The following is a 10,632-nucleotide window of genomic DNA, read 5'->3' on the forward strand; positions in this document are numbered from 1 at the left end:
TAAGATGGGCTGTAGGCTTATAGCCAGCAGCTGGCTATATTATTAATGCTCTTTAGATGAGGTTCTAAGTGCATTAAATGGCTTAGTAACTCAAGTGTTCAATGCATAGGTGCTTAGTTTATTGGTGCCACATCATATTTTATGCCTACATGGCAGGCTTAGCAGGTATACATGGTGGATCACTGGGAGAGTCCAAGGCTTGTCATAGTGGGGAGTAACTTGTACTATAACATATTACTATGTTACTCTAAACATCTCTATAAACCGGAAAGGAGGGAGTAGTAACATAGACTAGTGTCATATGCAGAGTATGGGAGCACATGATATTTCCCCGTCCGGACCGATCCCAAGTTGTCTTCTCACCTTCTTGGCCCAACAAAAACCCCTCCCCCCTCCCGCGCGCGCTTCCCGCCCGGCGCCAGCTGAGCCCGCCACTCCACATTGATGGCAAGTCAGGGCGACGCGACCTCTCACTGCTTCCACCGTTGAAGCTGCGCGCCGACCGAGGACACCGCCCGCTGCAGGCCCGGCATTTCAGACTACACAGTGGATTGTAACTTTTAGAGCAAGTACTATTATTAGATGATAAGCAGGCTATAAGGATTTAAATATAGTATCTGTGATTAGTTGAAGGAGAGAGAAGAGAAGCGGATTGTAAACGTGTAGCCGGTTGTACTCCAACATACTCTACTTTGTGAGACAAAAGGTGGGGCAATTATTAATGATATTGTATTTATACTAAAGGGACTAACGGATGCCTTAATTACTCAGGTTTTTTTGAGACAAACCTTGGTGGGGCTATTATTGACTTTTTTGAGCTATTATTGACTTGGACGTGGGGTTTGGGGGCCAAAGGCCCACTATTATACTCCAACCTGACATGCTCTACCCTAGCCGCTGCTGTATCGTATGGTTTCGCACCATTCCAGATCTTTGCGCCGCCATGCAATTCTTCTCCAGCCCTCCTTCCGGCGTGCACCGCGAGAAGGGACAATAGTCCTCCGAACCCCGCCTTTCGTGATCCTGTACGGGAGAGGGGCGATCAGGTTTTTGGGGAGCACACTCCTGTGACTGCTGCCAGCGACGACTTCGTCAACGATAGCCTTCTTCCCCGACCTCGGTAACCTCTTCATCAACGACATGAGTGACAACATCAACCACATCGGTTCTGCTCCCGCTATATTGTATGTGATTCTGTCCGCCTGGTTTAGTCTGCATCATTACTTTGATGTTTGCAATTGTCGTCATGATCTATTTACTCCTGATTTGGATTAAATCTCATACTAAATTGCTCATATATTCAACAATCCAATCCAAAAACCTCATCACAGGTAATTTACTCCGAGTGGTTTTGCTGCGCTTTTGAAGCCGCCTACTTGCAAGGTGGTGCAATATAAAAGGTGGCGCACAATAGCAGTATATTGGTTTCAGATCCTGTACTGCTATGACGCCACTAAGGGTAAGCCTGAGGGCGATCTTAAGCCTACACAGCAGGAAGCTTTTTGGAACATGGATACCCTCTTCAAAGCCGCCCTGCTGAGTGTTCTTGACGATTCCATTGTGGATTCATATATGTTGTTTGACAGCGGCAAAGACATGTGGGTTGCGCTCGAGGCCACATTTGGGCCCTCGGGCGCTGGTGATGACCCACAAGTATAGGGGATCTATCGTAGTCCTTTCGATAAGTAAGAGTGTCGAACCCAACGAGGAGTAGAAGGAAATGATAAGCGGTTTTCAGTAAGGTTTTCTCTGCAAGCACTGAAATAGTAGGTGATAGATAGTTTTTGTGATAAGATAAATAGTAACGAGCAAAAGTAAATAAAGTAAATAAGGTGCAGCAAGGTGGCCCAATCCTTTATGTAGCAAAGGATAAGCCTGGACAAATTCTAATAATAATGAAGGAGCTCCCGAGGACACATTGGGAATTATCGTCAAGCTAGTTTCATCATGTTCATATGCTTCGCATTCGGTACTTTGATAATTCGATATGTGGGTAGATCGACAATTGGGTACTGCCATAACTTGGACAAGCATCCCACTTATGATTAACCCCTGTTGCAAGACTCCGCAACTACAAAAAGGAGTATTAAGATAAACCTAACCACAACATTAAATATATGAGTCCATATGAACCCCTAACGAAGCAACTCATAGACTAGGGTTTAAGCTTCTGTCACTCTGGCAACCCATCATCTACTTATTGCTTCCCTATGCCTTCCTCTAGGCCCAAATAATGGTGAAGTGTCATGTAGTCGACTTTCACATAACACCACTAGAGGAGAGACAACATACATCTCATCAAAATATCGAACGAATACCAAATTCACATAACTACTAATAGCAAGACTTCACCCATGTCCTCGGGAACTAAAGTAACTACTCACAAAGCATAAGCATGTTCATAATCAGAGGTGTAATAATATGCATTAAGGATCTTAACATATAATCTTCCACCAAGTAAACCAATAAGTATCAACAACAAGGAGTAATCAACACTACTAGCAACCCACAGGTACCAATTTGTGGTTTTGGATACAAGAGATGAACTAGGGTTTGAGAGGAGAGGGTGCTGGTGAAGATGTTGATGGAGATTGACCCCCTCCCTACGAGAGGATCATTGGTGATGATTTCCCCCTCCCGGAGGGAGGTGGCCCCGGCAGAACAGCTCCGCCAGAGCCCTAGATTGATTCCGCCAAGGTTCCGCCTCGTGGCTTTGGAGTTTCGTCCCGTAAGCTTGCCCAAGAATTTTTCCAGGACAAAACCCTTCATATAGCATAAGACGGTCGTCGGAGGCCTATTTATTTTGCTCATTATTCCTTAATAAATCCAAAAAGTGGTTTCGTGGAGTTTCAGGACTTTTGGAGGTGTGCAGAATAGGTTTCCAACGTTTGCTCCTTTTCAGCCAGAATTCCAGCTGCCGGCATTCCCCCTCTTCATGGTAAACCTTGTAAAATAAGAGAGAATAGCCATAAGTATTGAGATATAAAGTGTAATAACAACCCATATTGCAGTAAATATTGATATAAAAGCATGATGCAAAATGGACGTATGAACTCCCCCAAGCTTAGACCTCGCTTGTCCTCAAGTAGAAACCGAGATCAAGAAATATGTCCACACGTTTAGAGATAGAGGTGTCGATAAAAATAAAATACGGACATGAGGGCATCATGATCATTCTAATAACAACAGCATATATATAGATTTTGTCATATGATTTCCTATGTTCAAGTAATAAGCAATTCACAATGTCAAGTATGGGTCATAAGCTTCATTGGGAACTAACAAACTATAATCTCAGTCATTGAAGAAACTGCAATTTATTGTAACATCAGAAAGAGTCAATAATAGAGCTTTTCAGCAAGATCACATACTCAACTATCTCGTAGTCCCCCATAATTGTTAACACTCACTCAATACTTGTAGTTATAGAGTTTCAGCCGGACACTAAGAAAGATAGGGGCTTATTATGTTGCCTCCCAACATATTCACCTTTAGGTGATGTCAACAATAATAGTCTATGCCAACTTACATTCAATTTGATATATGTATCATGACCTTTCAAACACGAGGATCACCTTGACTCAAGCATAAAGTAAAAACATAAAGTAAAAGATAGGCCCTTCACAGAGGGAAGCACAGGTTGTCATGCGCTTTTAGGGTTGGATACGCAAAGTCTTAATGCAAAAGAACGTCACTTTGTATTGCCCCTTGTATGTGGACCTTTATTATGCACTCTGTCGCTTTTATTACTTCCACAACAAGTTCGTACAAAGCTTATTTTCTCTGCACTAATAAGTCATGCATATTTAGAGAGCAATTTTTATTGCTTGCACCGATGACAACTTACTTGAAGGATCTTACTCAATCCATAGGTAGGTATGGTGGAATCTCATGGAAAAACTCGGTTTAAGGAAGTTTGAAAGCACAAGTAGTATCTCTACTTGGTGCAAGGAGTTTTGGCTAGCATGAGGGGGAAAGGCAAGCTCAACATGTTCAGAAGGTCAATAACAATATACTTTAACTGAGATGTCGGGAAACATAAACCATTACGTTGTCTTCCTTGTCCAACATCAATTATTTTAGCATGTCATACTTAATGAGTGCTTCACAATCATAAAAGATGTCCAAGATAATATATCTATATGTGAACCCCTCTTTCGTTATCACTTCCTATTAATTGCAACGATGACCAAGGCTACGTTCATCAACTCTCAACAATTTTTATGCCTCATACTTTCTATGTGTGAAGTTATCACTATCCATAAGATCAATATGAACTCTTTTGTTCTTTCTACTTTCTTAAGATCATAGAAACATAGCAAAGCCCTTGACTCAACACTAATCTTTATTATAGATAGCACACGGACATGCTTAAAAAAAGAGATCACAACGAAAACTAAAAACTGCTTGATATCAAAACTTCGAACTAATAGATCAAGATACTACTAAAAGGATCGAACTAAATAAAGTGGTAAAGATAGGCGTGTGATGGTGATATGATACCGGGGCACCTCCCCCAAGCTTGGCAGTTGCCAAGGGGGGTGCCCATACCCATGTGATTATTTCTTCTGAGGTGTCGGAGTGGGAATTGTTGCATTTTTCTTCTCTAGCTTATGTCTGAGGCTAAAGTTTTCCTCCCTCAGATCTTCATTCTCGACCTCAAGTTTCATTATCTTTTTGCGTAGTGCTGCCTTGTTGTCCTGCAAAAAACGTGGTGGGATAGATTGGACCTTAGCGAGGCTTGACTTCTTGAACTCCACATCCATATCACCAGGTTGAGGAAGTCGATCATCCTCTTCATCGGAGCTTGTCTCCTCCTATCTCTTTGGATCATAGTCTTCTTCTTCCTCTGTGGTCCAGCCATAATGTTCCACATCTGCATATACTTTTGGATTTGCAATATAATCAGCCTCGTAACTCTCTCCCTCCGAATCTTGGGACGACATCTTGTTCTGAATCTACAACAGGAACAACTCGAAACGAAAACAGAGGATATTTGCGTGATACGGTGGCCAAAACCTTCGGGAGTATACCGACCAAAATACGTAACATACAAGAAAACGGAGTCCGGGAGGCACACGAGGTGCCCACGAGACAGGGGGGCGCGCCCTACAGGGGGGCGCGCCCTCCTCTCTCGTGGGAGCCTCGTGTCCCTTTCGGACTACTTCTTTCTTCCTAAAATTCTTAAATAATCCAAAACTGATGAAATTTGCCTTTAGAGTTGTTTTGTAGTCGGTATACTTACCGTACCACGTACCTATGCCTTTTCGGAGTCTGGAACGTTCTGGAAAGTGTCTCTTATGTACTCCTCTGGGGTTATGGTTTCAATAATATTAGTTTCAACATTGATAGGGTTACCTGAAATATAATGCTTGATTCTTTGACCATTAACCACCCTAGGATTTGTGCCTTCGAAGTTGTTAATTTTTATAGCACCGGAACAGTAGACCTCCTCGATAACGTAGGGACCTTCCCATTTTGAGAGAAGTTTTTTGGCAAAAAATCTTAAACAAGAGTTGAATAATAACACATAATCTCCTACATTAAACTCACGCTTTTGTATGCTTTTATCATGCTAGTGTTTGACTTTTTCCTTGAAGAGCTTGGCATTCTCATAAGCTTGGGCTCTCCATTCATCAAGTGAGCTAATGTCAAACAACCTCTTCTCACCAGCAAGTTTGAAGTCATAATTGAGCTCTTTAATAGCCCAATATGCTTTATGTTCAAGTTGAAGAGGTAAATGACATGCTTTTCCATAAACCATCTTATATGGAGACATACCCATATGATTTTTGTGTGCAGTTCTATAGGCCCATAATGCATCATCAAGTTTTTTGGAACAATTCTTTCTAGATCTATTCACAGTCTTTTGCAAAATTAATTTGAGCTCTCTATTGCTCAACTCTACTTGACCACTAGACTGAGGGTGATAAGGAGATGCAATTCTATGATTGACATCGCGTTTAGCAAGCATCTTACGGAAAGCACCATGAATAAAGTGTGAACCACCATCAATCATAAGATATCTAGGGACTCCAAACCTCGGAAAAATTACTTCTTTAAGCATTTTAATAGAAGTGTTATGATCAGCACTACTAGTTGGAATAGCTTCTACCCACTTAGTAATGTAATCAACAGCAACTAAAATATGTGTATAACCATTGGAAGCAGGAAAAGGTCCCATATAATCAAAGCCCCAAACATCAAACAGTTCAATAACAAGAGAATAATTCATAGGCATTTCTTGACGTCTACTAATGTTACCTATTCTTTGGCATTCATCACAGGATACGACAAACTTACGAGCATCTTTGAAAAGTGTAGGCCAATAAAAACCAGATTGTAGTACCTTGTGTGTAGTTCTATCTCCAGCGTGGTGTCGTCCATAGGATTCAGAGTGACACTTACGTAGGATTTGTTCTTGTTCATGCTCAAGCACACAACGTCTAATAATACCATGTACTCCTTCTTTATAAAGGTGTGGATCATCCCAGAAGTAATGTCTTAAATCATAGAAGAACTTTTTCCTTTGCTGGTATGTGAAAGTAGGCGGTATATATTTAGCAACAATGTAATTAGCATAGTCAGCATACCAAGGAGCAGTACGAGAAGCATTGACAACCGTTAATTGTTCATCAGGAAAACTATCATTAATAGGCAATGGGTCATCAACAACATTCTCTAACCTAGACGAGTTGTCTGCAACGGGGTTCTCAGCTCCCTTTCTATCAATAATATGCAAGTCCAATTCTTGGAGCAAGAGAACCCATCTAATGAGTCTAGGCTTAGCATCTTTCTTTTCCATAAGATATTTAATAGCAGCATGATCAGTGTGAATAGTAACTTTGGAATCAACAATATAAGGTCTAAACTTATCACATGCAAACACAACTGCTAAGAATTCTTTTTCAGTGGTAGCATAATTTCTCTGGGCAGTATCAAGAGTCTTACTAGCATAATGGATAACATTCAATTTCTTATCGACTCTTTGCCCTAAGACAACACCTAGAGCATAATCACTAGCATCACACATAATTTCAAAAGTTAAATTCCAATCAAGTGGCTGAACAATAGGTGCTGTGATCAAAGCTTTCTTAAGTGTTTCAAATGCGTCTACACAATCATCATCAAATACAAAAGGAATATCTTTTTGCAATAAATTAGTCAGAGGCCTAGAGATTTTAGAAAAGTCCTTAATGAACCTCCTATAAAAACCGGCATGACCAAGGAAACTTCTTATACCTTTTATGTCCTTGGGACATGGCATCTTTTCAATAGCATCAACTTTGGCTTTATCAACTTCAATACCCCTCTCAGAGATCTTGTGCCCCAATACAATGCCTTCATTAACCATAAAGTGACACTTTTACCAATTCATGACGAGACTAGTGTCTTCGCATCTCTGCAAAACTCGATCAAGGTTGCTCAAACAATCATCAAAAGAGGATCCATAGACGGAGAAGTCATCCATTAATACCTCAAAAATCTTTTCACAAAAATCAGAAAATATAGCCATCATGCATCTTTGAAAGGTAGCAGGTGCATTACATAAACCAATAGGCATACGTCTACAAGAAAAAGTACCAAAAGGGCGGGTAAAAGTAGTTTTAGATTGATCCCCCGCTGACACAGGTATTTGAGAGAAGCTAGAATAACCATCTAGAAAGCAAAAATGTGTGTGTTTGGATAGCCTTTCTAGCATTTGATCAATAAAAGGTAAAGTGTAATGATCTTTCTTAGTGGCTTTGTTTAACTTACGAAAATCACTTACCATCCTATAGCCTGTAATAATTCTTTGCGGGATCAATTCATCTTTATCATTAGGGACAATGGTAATACCTCCCTTTTTAGGGACACAATGGACAGGGCTTGCCCATTCACTATCAGCAATGGGATAAATAATACTTGCCTCAAGGAGTTTTAGTATCTCCTTTCTTACCACTTCCTTCATTTTGGGGTTTAATCGTCTTTGAGGATCTCTAACAGGTTTGGCATCTTTCTCCACTGAAATTTTGTGTTGACATAATGTGGGACTAATGCCCTTGAGATCATCCAAGGTATATCCAATAGTAGCTCGGTGCTTCTTCAGAGTTTTCAATAATCTTTCTTCTTCTTTCTCTGAAAGGTTATCCCTAATAATAACAGGATATATTTCTTTTTCATCAAGATAAGCATACTTGAGATTATCAAGTAAGGTTTTGAGTTCAAACATGGGATTACCCTTGGGTGGAGGGGGATCCCCAAGAATTTCAACGGGAAGATTCTGTTTTAGCATAGGTTCTTGTTTAAGGAACAATTCATCTATTTCTTCCCTTTCCTTCATAAACATATCGTTTTCATGGTCTAGCAAATATTGTTCTAACAGATCGGTTGGAGGAACAGCAATGGAAGCAAGACCAATTATCTCATCCTTACTAGATGATTCCTTTTCACGAGGTTGTCTACTAAACTTAGCGAAATTAAACTCATGAGACATACCATCTATACCAACAGTGACAATATTCTTTTCACAATCAATCTTACCACTAGCAGTACGCAATAAAGGTCTACCAAAAATAACGGGACAAAAATTATCTTATGGGGAAGCAAGAACAAGAAAATCAGTAGGGTATTTAATCTTTCCACACAAGACTTAAACATCTCTAACAATCCCAATAGGTTTAATGGTGTCCCTATTAGCAGGCTTAATTGTAACATCAATATCTTCTAATTCAAGTGGTGCAATATCGTGCATAATTTCTTTATAAAGATCATAAGGTATCGCATTAGCACTAGCACCCATATCACATAAGCCATGATAACAATGATCTCCTATTTTAACAGAAATAACAGGCGTGCCTATAACAGGTCTACGTGTCTTAGTATCGGGTCTAGCAATATTAGCAGTTTCACCCACGAAAGAAATAACATGCCCATCTAAGTCTTCATCCAAGAGATCTTTAATCATAGCAATACTAGGTTCAACATTAATTTGCTCAGGAGGTGTATAAGTCCTAGTATTACTCTTATGAACAACAGTCGAAGCTTTAACATGATCTTTTATCCTAACAGGAAAAGGAGGTTTTTCAACATAAGTAGTAGTTATAATAGGATCACTATATGTAATAGTCTTTTCTTCGACTGTAATAGGAGCAACTACTTTCACTTCAACAGGCGGATTATATTTAAACCACTTCTCTTTAGGGAGATCAACATGAGCAGCAAAAGTTTCACAAAAAGTAGCTACTATCTCAGAGTCAAGTCCATACTTAGATCTAAATCCACGGATAGCATCGCTATCCATAAAAGATTTAACACAATCAAAATTAGGTGTCATACCTGACTCCTTACCATCGTCGGAACCCCAATCTTCAGAGTTGCGTTTAATTCTTTCCAATAAGTCCCATTGAAATCAATAGTCTTCAGCATATAGGAAGCAGCACAAGAAGTATCGAGCAAGTTGCGATTATCAAGAGAAAGCCGAGCATAAAAATTCTGAATAATCATTTCCCGAGAGAGCTCATGATTGGGGCATGAATATAACATTGACTTAAGCCTCCCCCAAGCTTGAGCGATGCTTTCTCCTTTGCGAGGCCAGAAATTATATATGTAATTACGATCACGATGAACAAGATGCATAGGATAGAACTTCTGGTGAAATTCCAGTTTCAATCGCTTGTAATTCCAAGATCTTGTGTCATCACATAGCCTATACCATGTCATTGCATCTCCCTTCAAAGATAAAGGGAAGACCTTCCTTTTGACAACATCATCAGGAATACCTGCAAGCTTAAATAATCCACAAACTTCATCCACAAAGATAAGGTGTAAGTCGGGATGCAAAGTTCCGTCTCCTGCAAAAGGATTAGCTAGCAGTTTTTCTATCATACCCGAAGGGATCTCAAAGTCAATATTTTCATAAAGTTCAGTAGGTTGAGGAACATCTCTTTGCTCCTCTGGTTGTGGTGAAGATACCCCAAACAAGCCACTCAAAGGGTTAGTTTCCATAGTGACTAGTAACAGAAAATTTCAGCACAATAAATAAATGTTTCCTTACACTACTGGAAACTGGGAATTTGCCATCAGCCAGCTCTTTGCCATCTGCCAGCTGATGGCAAAGAATGTCTTTGCCATCTGCTTATAAAAGAAGATGGCAAAGAACTGACAGATGGCAAAGAACATGGTTGCCATCAGCCAATTCTTTGCCATCTGCTAGTGGATGGAAAATAATCTTTGCCATCTGCCAGCTGATGGCAAAGAGGTGGGTAGGGTCTAGTGCTGCAACGACCTGTCAACCCACCTCTTTGCCATCTGCCAGCAGATGGCAAAGAATCTTTTCCATCTGTTGGCAGATGGCAAAGAAGTGGGTGGAGCCCAATGGATAACGGCGCTATAACGGCCAGTAGCCCCACCTCTTTGCCATCTGCCAGCGGATGGCAAAGGCCCATATCTTTGCCATCAGCCAGCGGCTGGCAGATGGCAAAGAGGTCGAACTATCTCCCCCCCTCTTTTTCTAAAAAAAATTCCCCTCCCCTCTCTCCCAGCCCGTCCCCTCCCCTCTCTCTCTCTCTTCCAGCCCGGCCCCACCCCTCTCTCTCCCCACCTCACCCACCCACCACTTGTCTAAAAATAATCTGCCCAAACCACACCCAC

The sequence above is a fragment of the Triticum aestivum genome, chromosome 6B (genome assembly GCF_018294505.1).
Source record: "Triticum aestivum cultivar Chinese Spring chromosome 6B, IWGSC CS RefSeq v2.1, whole genome shotgun sequence".
NCBI lineage: Eukaryota > Viridiplantae > Streptophyta > Magnoliopsida > Poales > Poaceae > Triticum > Triticum aestivum.